The sequence below is a fragment of the Grammomys surdaster genome, unplaced genomic scaffold (genome assembly GCF_004785775.1).
Source record: "Grammomys surdaster isolate TR1022 unplaced genomic scaffold, NIH_TR_1.0 193, whole genome shotgun sequence".
In the NCBI taxonomy this organism is placed as follows: domain Eukaryota; kingdom Metazoa; phylum Chordata; class Mammalia; order Rodentia; family Muridae; genus Grammomys; species Grammomys surdaster.
Window position 1 is genome coordinate 256,255 of NW_021604638.1, and position 12,392 is coordinate 268,646.

Sequence of the window (12,392 nt, forward strand, 5' to 3'; positions counted from 1 at the left end):
TCTCTCTCTCTCTCTCTCTCTCTCTCTCTCTCTCTCTCTCTCTCTCTTCTGTCTCATACTTCAATGCTTACAGGTTTACCTATGACCTCCTGCAATGTCAGAAAAGAGCAGTTATTCCTCTAAGACCCTCCCTCCAAGACTTTAGCTCCCATGCACACAGCATGACTGTCACCTCCGTCCTCTCTGCCCTCACGTGCATATCCCTGATGCTGCGCCTTGTGTAGGTGGTTCTTCTAAGTCTATGTCACGTTTAGGTGTGCACCTGTCACCACTGAGCTGTGCTGAACAATAATATCGCATTGCCTTTTTTTAAAAAAAAAACAAAATTGTTTTCCTCGGAGTTAATAAGTTCTGAGGTCCCCACCACTTCCCCTGTTTACCTTTCTGGGAACATATTAAAATCACTCCGCAGTTTGATATTAAAATCAAACTGTCTACAGTTTGATTTCTCTCTGGGCAAGCTAAAACTCATGCCTTCAGCATATAATAAATTCTGCGGATTCTTTTATTTCCCCCATTTAAAAAGAATGAAGAAAGGGACAAAGGAGAGGCGGCGGGAAAGAGGGAGAGAGAGAAGGTGGGAGGGAGGATGGGACAAAATTTGAAAGAGGGAAGAGTAAATAACGGAGAAAAAGACAGAAAAGAAATGGTAATTTAAAAAACGATTTAGTGGTCTTCTCAGGTATTTTTCTATTGTAGGCCTCACGACTAGAGGGTCTAAGTTAAAGGCTTAAAAGCAATGTTGGATGTAATTTGTTCTTATAATCCCAGCATGGGGCAAGCAAAGACAAGAGGACTCCTGAGTCTTGCTGGCCGGTCAACCTAGCACAGTGAGTGAGTAAGCTCTAGGCCAGTGAGAAGCTCTCTCTCAAAAAAACAAAACAAAACAAAACAAAACAAAGGACATAAATATCACCTGATGTCTCCTCTGTTCTCCACACATGCTATCACCTCCCTGACTCATCTCCTGTGGTCATGGGTATCACAAACTCATTAGACACATAAATTCTTCCAAGATTCTCAAAGAAAACAAAGTGCATAGAGGCCAGATGAAAATGGGCTCAAGGGAGAACGGATGAGAGGCAGGAAAGTGGTTTCCAGGTTCCTGGGGTCATCTGGGATCCCAGATTCCATGTCTCAACCAGGACAGTGAGACTCAAAGTGGAGAGTCTCAAAAAGTTCTGCTCCATCCTCACCTGTGACATGTCAACAGGAAGTTGTCCCAGTAGCTAACATGTCCACTGCCCCCTGTGGTGTGCCAAAGACAGCCACTCAATCTAAGTAGCTCAGACTCCCTCCCCGCAGTGACAAAAGGACCAGGCGATTCATTCAATTCAATAAAGAAATAAAGCCAATTAGTATAGAGAAAGATAATCAGATTAGTCAAATGCCTTCCCAACAGGTTGTTTGGGTCTTAAGCTTCAGCAGAAAGGTCGCAAGAACATTTGACTGATAACTTCTGGCTCATAGAGGAGAGCGAAGAAAGAAAATCTATTGATTTAATTTGCTTTCAACCCCACCAGTCTACAAAGAAAAGTGAATTATCTCTAACAATTGTGAAAAATGTCCAAAAAATGTCACCGAAGTGTGTTAAACTAATTTGGATTATTGAAGTAGGACTCTAACTTGCTTTGGAATTAATGGCCCTTTTCAAAAAAGCAAGCCGTTGCCTGGTTGAATTTTAAGGTGCAAATGCCATCCTGTTTAGGCTTCATCTCTGCACCCTATGAATCACTTCCCCGTCTTCAGAATTACAGATTCTGCCGTCTCCACGAATCTTCAGAACCCGGCTGCCCACACTCAATTACAGGAATCTTATTAGAGACTCATCTCTCACCCAGGCTCTCTGCTGCGTGTTCTTTCCCTGATTAAAGGCCGCACTCTTAATAATTTCTCTCAGAAATAATTGTCGTGCCACGTCAGGAAGAGACTGCTTAAGCGGTTACAGCAATTGCAAATTTAGCCCTCTTGAAAAGGCTATAAGAAACTGTAAAATAATTAAAAAGAAAATGCAGGCAGAGACAACAGGACAAAATTGACAGTGGAATAATCGGCCTCTTTAATGTCAGACCTGCTTTGGGCCGTCTCATTTCTAGGCCTTATTAAAATGCTAATAAATGGATTACTCAAATATCATTATCTCAAAATGTGAGTAATTTGAATAATTTCTTTTGGTTTGTCCAAATATCTCCCCAAACTCTATTCATGTGGAGTCCACAGACTCAGAAATCTGAAGTAAGAAAGTGAACCTACAGAATCAGCCTAGCTGCCCTTCTAAGCAAGCAAAAATTGTAAACAGGAAGGTGGGTTTGTCTCTAGAACTGTTAATTGATTTGAGATTAAATTGTTCAAAAGTGTCTCTGCCATTAAGGAGCACACGGTGTGCTGGCAATTAAAGCAAGCAATCACTTACAAGAAAGCTGAGCAGATCTTTAAAACTAATCACGTTGTGGATGTCTATTTGCTCATTTATTTAAGTATTTATTGAATGCATTTTAAGTCTATATTTTTTAAATCCCATATTGTTGAACTTGAATATTGACCGGACACTGAGTGCAGCCAATATTGTGCCAAGAGCTAAGGTGTTTGCTCAATGGTAAGGGAAGCCAATAACTGTAGAAATTACTGTCTAATGGGGAGAGAGATTTATTTTATTCTTCATTTGTTATGATTACTGTTGGGGGGGGGTTACAAATACCACAGTGAATATGTGGAACTCAGAGGAAGCTTTAAGGAGTCAGTACCTTCCTCCTACCATGTGGGTCCCAGGGATTGACATCAGGCCACCAGGTTTGACTACACATACCTTTACCTGCTGAGCCATAATCACACATACACATCCCCAGGGCTGTGTCACTAATAAATCTGAATCATTCATCCGTGTCATTATGGGATGGCTTTTCTTGGAGACCCTCTGTATAGCTGACGTGTGATCTGAGGGTGCCTTCACATGTTACTCACATCCTACGGCTTACGTAATCTCTTTAGGAAAACAGGATGGTGTGTCATGGTGGCAGAGAGCCGTTGGTCTTCCCGGGCAGAGAAAGATGGGCACTGTTGGATGCTAAAGGCAGCCAGGAAGTAATAGGAAACCCAGAAGCTGGTGGGCGGCTGGAGAGCTGGCAAAAGCAGCTTCAGCCTCCGGCTCTACCAGCAGGAGGGACCCAAGAGAGGACCGGAAAAGTATGTTTATCAAGCAGAGCCTCTGGTATTTCTGTTCTAATGCAATCTTTGGAAAGTTCTCCTCAGAGTCCTCCTGTCTCTTCTCTCAGTCTCTCAATGGCTCTCAGCACCTGGGTTTTTCTGATGAGAGGCAATCAGGCCAAGTGTTCTCCCCTCATGGACATCCTGTGCCTTGACTATGTTTAGGACAAAATGGTGCTTGAAACTCTTGTCATGAATCTTTAAAAATCTTTTTAAAAAAAAATGTCCATTCTACAAAACTGTACCCTTCAGATATCGATTCCGAAATCATGGGAGGAAAAGAGTAAATGATGATTAGAGAAACGTCACCAAGACATTCAAGGTGGAGGCTGAACCCGAACCGGCACTTTAAGAGTTCTTAGTTTTTAAAGTCTCTTGTCGTTGAGTGAAAATCGTGTGTGCATCTCTTCTTGGAATGCAATCAACAAACCTGCAACAAAGGCTCATCATTCCTTAAGATTCATATAGCCAGGAACAGAGAGAAATTATTCTGTCTCAGCAGTTTCAGAGAACTGTGATTTAACTAACAGCTTCAGAGAAAGAATTAATACTCTTCCATTAATCCTAATAATAAAAAAGGGTACAGGAAAGGAGATCATTATAAGAGATGTAGGAGGGCCTGTCAGAGAGGGAAGGACCACCATACCTCAGAGCTCCCTTCTGAGGCCCCAGGCCAGGTGAGATGTCCAAAGAGGGCACTGCCCATGAGAGAAACAATTAAAACTAACAGCAGTTGACAAAGGCAGGATACAGCTTTTTACCAGGATCACCCGTAGTCCTCTGTATATAATATTTAGAAATATATGTCTTTTATGTGTATATCATTAGAAAACTTTTTATTTGGGAAACCTGTCATTGCCATCTTCCATGAGTCTCGTTCCCAGGGGAAGCAGCGTGTCTGGATCATGTGATCCTCTCAGCTCATTTGTCTGGGTCATGTGATCCTCTCAGCTCATTTTGGTTCTGCAGATGGGGCTAACCAGGTTTTAAAACCTGGTTATGAGACAAAATTCACCCTGGTTGGTGAAGTATTCAAAACTCCCTAGGCAGCATCACTAGGAATGTCTATCTCATGTTTTACTGAGAAAAATCAGCCTAGGTGGTCTGGATAAAACAGGGCTCCTCAAGCAGAGAGTAACAGGAGTGTAAGGCACTGGAGAGGTCTCTTCACTGGCAAAGATCTAACATATGGCACATTCAAAAAAAGGCTACCTGGATTTTTATATATCCATATGAAGTTGAGTATTATCCTTTCAAGGGTTGTGTTGGAATTTTGGTGGAAATTGCATTGAATCTGTAGATTGCTTTTGGTAAGATGCCCATTTTCACTATGTTAATCCTGCCCATCCATGAGCATGGGGGAATCTTTCCATCTTCTGGTATCTTCTTCGGTTTCTTTCTTCAGAGACTTGAAGTTCTTGTCATCCCAGGCTTTTACTTGTTTGGTTAGAGTTACACCAAGGTATTTTGTATTATTTGTGGATATTGTAAAGGATGTTGTTTCCCTGATTTTTTTGCCTAGCTTGTTTATCATTTGTATAAAAGAGGAGGGCAACTGATTTTTTGAGTTAATTTTGTATCCAGCCACTTTGCTGAAAGTGTTTATTAGCTGTATGCGTTCTCTGGTAGAATTTTTGGAAAAATAAAAAACCTAAGATACTTAAAACAATCTTGCACAATAAAAGAATTTCTGGAGGTATCACCATCCCTGACTTCAAAGCTGTACTACTTCAAAGCTGTAATAAAAACTGCATGGCATTGGTATAGAGACAACAGGTTGATCAATGGAATAGAATCAAAGACTATGAAATAAACCCACGCACCTACAGACATTTAATCATTGATAAAGAAGCCAAAACTATACAATGGAAAAAAAAGAAAGCATCTTCAACAAATGGTGCTGGCCTGACTGGATGTCTGCGTGTAGAAGAATGCAAATAGATCCATATTTATTACCCTGCACAAAACTCAAGTCCAAGTGGATCAAAGACCTCAACATAAAACTGAATACACTAAGTTTAATAGAACAGAAAGAGAGAGCTAAGCCCTGGAGGCATTGGCACAGGAGACAACTTCCTGAAAAGAATACCAATGGCTCATACTCTAAGATCAATAATTGATGAATGGGACCTCATGAAACAGAAAAGCTTCTATAAGGCAAAGGATACTGTCAATATGACAAAATGGCAGCCTACAGATCGGGAAAGGATCTTCACCAACCCTACATCCAATAGAGGGCTAATATCCAAAATATATAAAGAACTCAAGAAGTTAAACACCAACAACCCAAATAACCCAATTTTTAAAAATGTGGTACGGAGCTATCAGAGAATTCTCGACAGAAGGCTCTTAAATGGCCGAGAAGCACTTAAAGAATTATTCAATGTCTTTATTCATCAGGGAAATGTAAATCAAAATGACTCTGAGATTCCACCTTATAGCCATCAGAATGGCTAAGATCAAAAACTCAAGAGGGAGTACGGGCTGGTGAGGATGGGGAGCAGGGGGCACTCCTCCAATGCTGGTAGGAGTACAAACTTGTACAACCACTCTGAAAGTCAATTTGGCAGTTTCTCAGAAAATTAGGAATAGTCCTACCTCAAGACCCAGCTATATCACTTCTGGGCATATACCCCAAAGATATCCCACCATATCACAAGGACACTTGCTCTGCTATGTTCATAACAGCTTTATTCATAATAGCTAGAAACTGGAAATAACCCAGATGCCCCTCAACCAAAGAATGGATACAGAAAGTGTGGTTCATTTACACAATGGAGTACAACTTCAATGTAAACAATGACATCATGAAATTTGCAGGCAAAAGTATGGAACATGAGAATACCATCCTGAGTGAAGTAACCCAGATTCAAAAGGACATGCATGACATGTAGTCACTGATAAGTGGATATTAGCCATAAACTACAGGATAATTATGCTACAATCCACAGACCTAAAGAAGCCAAGTAACAAGGAGAGCCCAAAGGAGGATTCTTGAATTTCACTCAGAAGGGGAAATAAAATTGTCATTGGAGGTAGATAGAGGGAGGGGACTTTGTGGGAGAGGGGGTGAGAGAGGATCAGGTGTAGGGAGAGCTAGGGAAAGATGGCTTGGAGAGGGGATGGGAGGGGGGGACTTCTCTAGGAACAGAGACCTGGGATGGTGAGGCTCCAAGGGACCCTATGAAGGTAGCTCTGGCTATGACTCCAATATGAGGGGAATATGGAGCCTGAAGTGGCAACCTCCTGTAGCCAAGCAGGACTTCCAGTGGAGAGATAAGGACACTGAACTACCCACAGAATCTTCAACCCAGAATGTATCCTGACTACAAGAAGTACAGGAAGAAAGAGAGCAGAGACTAAGGTATGGCCAACCAAAGCCTAACTTATCTTGAGCCCGATCCCATGGGCAAGCACCAATCTCTGACATGACTAATGACACTCTGCTGTGATTGCAGACAGGTTCCTAGCATAACTGTCCTCTGAGAGGTTCCATTCAGCAGCTGATCAAAACAGATACAGAAACCCAGAGTCAAACATTTGACAGAGCTTTGGAAGTCTTGTGGTAGAGTTTGGGGGAAGGATTGAGAAACCCAGAGGGGATACGGATTCCACAAGAAGATGAACAGTCATCTAACCTGGACCTTTGGGGGCTCCCAGAGACTGAACCACCAACCAAAGAGCATACATGGGCTGGACCTAGGCCCCCTGAACTCATATAGGAGATATGCAGCTTGGTCTTAATGGAAGTCCCCTAACAATTAGGGTGGGGGCTTTCCCTGACTCTGCTGCCTGCCTGTGGATCCTGCTCCCCTAACTGGGATGTCTTGTCTGGCCTTAGTGGGAAAAGATGTACTTAACTCTGTAATGACTTGAGGTGCCATGATAGTGTGGTACCAAAGGGAGACCTCCCCCTTCTCAGAGGGGAAAGTAAGAGGGCTGGGATGAAGGGCCATGTGAGGCAGGGACTGGGGAGGGGGAGCTGCAATCCAGATGTAAAGTGAAGAAATTGATGGGAATAAAAAGGCTGCCTGGGTGCAGGGACACTGTGACCAGACCCAGGAAATGCATTCCTGATCCTTGGAGAACGCCAAGAGAGGACAGAGGCTCTCTCTCACTCAGCACACGTGCCCAGAGTTTGCAAGGAAGACACAGAAATTGGTAGTTTACATGCCTTTTATCGTTGCTATTTTCTAAACACAAACCGTGTTTACCCAACAGCTCTGTGCCCTGAATTTGACCATTAGAGGCCAACACTGTGGCCTGTTTTCCTCCTGCCTAGTATTTAAAATACTCTATTGCAAGGACTGGACCATGAGGGCAAATTTAACCTTGGATTTCCTTTTTATAAAAAACTACTGTTTAACCAGGCATGGTGGGCCTCCAGGACTTGTGAGGCAGAGGCAGGAGGATCAGAGATGTAGTGTTGTGGTGCATTATATGCTGAGGGAGTGGTTGGGGCCATTCTGTGCTATAAAGAGCTCTGTCAAAAAATGTAGAAAATATGAAATAGTATCGAAAATATTTGTCAGGACGCATATGTTCATATGTGTGTATGTGTGTGTATGTGTGTTTAGAGAGAGTTTTGCATACGATGTGTAAAAAGGAAAGAATTGCCCCTGGCTGCTCATCTTGGCTTCCTTCCCTGTCACTGTAATAAAAACACTGGCAACTTAAAGGAGAAAGGGCTGATTCTGGCTCACGGTTCAAGGATGCAGTCTACCACGGTAACTAATCAAGGCAGCAGTGGGATCTGGGAGCAGCTCAACACACAGTCAGGAAGCAAAGTATCACAGGCTCATGTGATACTCACTCTGCACAGTTCACAGTCCCCATCCAGAAAATGCTGTCACTCACAGTGGTCTTCCTACCTCAGCTAAGGTGATCAAGACACAACCTTCTCCGTGTGTGTGTGATGTGTGTGTGTGTGTGTGGTGTGTGTGTGTGTGAGAGAGAGAGAGACAGAGAGACAGAGAGACAGAGAGACAGAGACAGAGAGAGAGACAGAGACAGAGAGAGAGAGAGAGAGAGAGAGAGAGAGAGAGAGAGAGAGACAGACAGACAGACAGACAGAGAGACAGAGAGAGAGAGAGGTTCAATAAAAACCACACGACTTAATCCCTGAAATCCACATAATGGAAGAAGAGAACTGACCTCTATACGTACTCTGTAACACGCATACCTACCTACCCACACATGTACACACATACACACACACGAATTAACTGGAAAGACATCCCACTCCGTTTGACTACTTACGATGTGATTTTTTTTGTTGTTGTTAAATGTGTCTGCAGTGTCCACTCATGATTCTGTTTATATGGAACAGTGTATCAAGTTGACCATGTAGGGTTTACAGGGATGAGTTCTTGCCTTTTTCCTTGGCCACTTGCTGTTGCTGTTTGTTATAAAGAAAAACTAAAAGGCAAATTATGATGTCGCCTCTAAAATTTGGGTTGAACACAAAGAAGAAACAGCCTGGCACATGTGCACATGTGTTAAGAAGCAAATGAAAGCTATACCATCCTGTTGCTTAGTGTGGGAGATGGACCCTCACAGGCTAGTGACTGAAGTTTAGTGTCTCTAGCAGAATTTAGGGGCTCAGGAAAAGAAGAGGGAAAAGAGGTGCTGTTGGTGTTTTTCATCTCTAACCAAATCTGTAGTGTCTTTGTGCCGATTTTCATTTTCAACCTTGCTTCTTCTGATCCACCTTTCAAGCCTCTTTTACTTCTGTTCTACCTCTTCGATGAAAGGCGATTAAGTGTGAGAACCCTTCACTTACCATCCTTCCCCCACCTCTGCCAAACATCATCAGCAACAAAAAAACACCCCGCATTCGTGTGGGGAAGTATACTTAAAATCTTTTGGTAAGTCCAAACCTTTAATCACAGCCAGACAATAATAAGAGAATGCTTTAAAATAAAGAAAGGACACTTTGCAGAGAAGAAAGGAAACTAAATGAGGAGGGGTGTGTTAATATTATTTGAATTCTTTAGTGCCAAATTTAATTCAAGAGAATCTACTTTATGGGTCATTAATTTCAAACTTTCTTAAGTCTAAATGAAAATGGAAGAGGAAAAGTTCTGGCTTTGGGTATAATTGATGTGTTTAAGCCATTGCTTCATCGTTTCTGAAGATTTACACCCCGCAGAAGGAGGTGTTATCCTGCTTCAGCAATTCTGTAAGCAATATTACTTAAATAATGGCTTTGGGAAAGAATATCTCCTATTAATTTTGACAGGAAAAATAATGTTGCAGACCCATTAGCTCTCGTCAGAGAAAAGGGAGGGAGTTCGTGGGTGAGGGAGTCCTGCAGCTCAGGCTACCATCTTGATTCTGCTAGAGAAAACATTCTGAGATGGTATGTAACAGAATGGAGGCCTCTACCCATAACTCCAACTCTTCATGGTACAGACAAGGTGTTCTCACACACACACACACACACACACACTCTGCAACACCTCGTTCTTCTGTCTCTTACAATTAGGTAAACATTTTTATCTCTGAACATCCCTGTCAGGGCACTTCACTTCTTTAGTTTTTTTTTTTTTTTAATGAAAGGCAACTACACAAGAGTGTGTGTATGTATATGTATGTGTGTATGTGTATATGTGTGTATGTGTGTATGCGTGTGTGCCTATGTGTGTGTGTGTGTGTGTGTGTGTGTGCCCAGTTAAAATACTTCTGTTAGTTACGTGAAGTTTCCCAAGAAGACTTAGAGACAAGGAACGAGAACAGATGACAACCCTCACCCCGCCTCTCCCCGCAGTTAAATACAGGTTCAGTGCTAATAATTGAAGGAATTAAGTTCTGAACAGTTGATGTAGTGTTCACTTGGCTGAAGAGAAGGAATTAGAGCCTAATTATCCACTGATTGCTGCCGTGCTAAATGTCACAAAGAGATGGGATTCAAATTATGCCATAAGGGCACCTCATCTGGTTCAGGTGTCAGAAGTGGACAGCCTCAGGAATCATGGGAATGTCACCTTCCAAAACCATTCAAGGAGAGCCATGATAGCCATAGAGCCTCAACTCCAGCTCCCCTGAGAGACAGGGTCAAAGGAGCAGAAAATCACACTTGTCTAAACCTCACTCTCGAGCAGGGCATATCCTTCTTCTATTGTGAATTTCTGAAACTTTGTCTCTCTCAAGTAATCAGACATTTTACTTCAGAGACTGCCTTCCTCTGCTCAAATTCTTGCTATTCCTTTGGCGGAAGCCAATTAATTTAACATTTCTCTTTTGAAGGTTAGTTTTCCCTTTTTCTGAAAAACATGTCAATATGTGTAGTCATGTTCAAAATTAGTCCTGAAATTAAAACATTTTTGCCCAAATCATAGCCTGCTCCTAAAAATGTTGAGAAGAAGGTGGAGGAGTGGGGGTGAGGAAGGCGAAGTAGGAGAAGGAGAAGGAAGAGGAGGAAGAGGAGGAAGAAGCAGAAATACCATTACTGGACTCTAGAGAGCCACCCACAAGGCTGAAGAGAGATCTCCTGAGCTAAAGTGATTGCCTTGAACACATGAGGACCCGAGTTAGGATCTCCAGCATCATGTAAGGAGCTGAGTATGGTGGTGTTCACTTGGAATCTCAGAACTGGGGAGGTGGAGTCAGGAGGCCTGATTGTCTGGCCTAATGGCTGAGTCCCAGGTCCCAGAGAAAAATACATCTTTAAACACTAGGTGAATTACGTCTAAGGAATGTCACCCTGAGGGGCTTCTCAGTTCCATGTGTACATGCCCAACATACACATACACGTTTGTGTACAGACACACCCACGCCACACATACATACACACACACAGACTCTGAAGCATTACTTCTTAACGTTTCTTACAGCTGAATGAGCCTGTCAAAGCCACTTCATTTCTCAAAATATAACTGAGTTATTTGAGAGAGCTCATTTTTCCTTGCATCCTTAAAAAGGAGAAATTGATCCATTTCAATGATAATACCCAGGAAGAAAGATCTTCTCTTGGCTCCCCCATTAATCCTGAGAGGGCTGGGGTAGGGGACACACTTATATCAGAGGAGCAGAGACGAGAAAGGACCATGGGAGCTGGCCCCATCAATTTTGTTTTTTTTTTCCAATCACCTTAGGGAGAAACAAAATTAGGTGAAGTCTCTGTGAGAAGATAAATGGTCCAGAGGGAACCTCAGTCTTTGATCAAAATCCCAAATGTCAGAAAACCAAAGAGAATGGAAGGCCACGTTTTCATTTCTTCCGAGTGTACGGCTCTGTCCGTTTTCCTTTCCCTCACTTACCGTGCTAGCCCCTGCCATCCATTCTCTCTGTGCTGAGGGAGAGAGGCCTTGGGAAAACCAGCACACAGAAACATCTTCCAAACATTATGAGCGGAAGGGCAGGGACAATATTCTTTAAAGTGAGGGGACTGAGACAAAGGTAGGAGAATAGAAGTCAACCAAAGTTTTCTTCAAAGAAGAAAGGATTGTGCCAAAGCTCACTCAAGAGCCAGCACTTTCTCCCCCGAGTTTCTGTGAGGGACTAAGCGGGCGGACACGGGATGCTGAAGTGTGAGGGGCTAAGAGGGCAGACACAGGATGCTGAAGTGTTTTCATGGCTTTATCTTGCAATACAGCTGCACGATGACCCACTGACGTAGTGTTTTCTCCACAGAAGCTTGGTGTGGTTTCTATGGAGTCCCATAAAAAAGGGCGTGGTCATAGGTTCTTTCATGCTCCACCAAAGTCAGCTGAACTTGGCTCTGGGTGGATCTTGTGGTCTTGACCTTGGCAGCTGTGCGTGTTGCATAAAAGTTGAGGCAGGGCTGGCAAAGTAAGAGTGACGATGGGGTAGATGGACCCAACTCTGAGAGGATCCTACAGGGTCACTGTGCATCCTCACATCAGCTCTAGAAATTCTCTCTTTTGTGATAAGGAACCAAAGGCAGAGTGGTTTCTCATCCTGGGAGCTCCTGGTTAGACTCATCCTAACTGCAACCAGTCCGGTTAAAAAGCACTTTCAACCCAAAAACTCAGTAAGCTCACAAGCATGTAAGTGAACCCAAAAATATAGGTGGGAAAAGAGAAAGGGTCAAAAATAAATATGGACTCAGACTCTTTAGCTCAGGCTGAAGAGGCAGCCTGTTTGATAAGGCGCTAACCCTGAAAGCAAAAGCACCTCAACTTGGTCCTAGAACCTATGTTAAGAAAGAAGAGGAGAGGGGAGGG

General features: G+C 42.9%; 1 protein-coding gene across 3 annotated transcripts in view; it reads right to left on the reverse strand.

Annotated features, from left to right (window-relative positions):
• Positions 1–12,392, reverse strand: part of Znf831 (zinc finger protein 831) — a 107,184-nt gene that overhangs the window by 6,531 nt on the left and 88,261 nt on the right. The gene's annotated exons all lie outside the window — the stretch shown is intronic.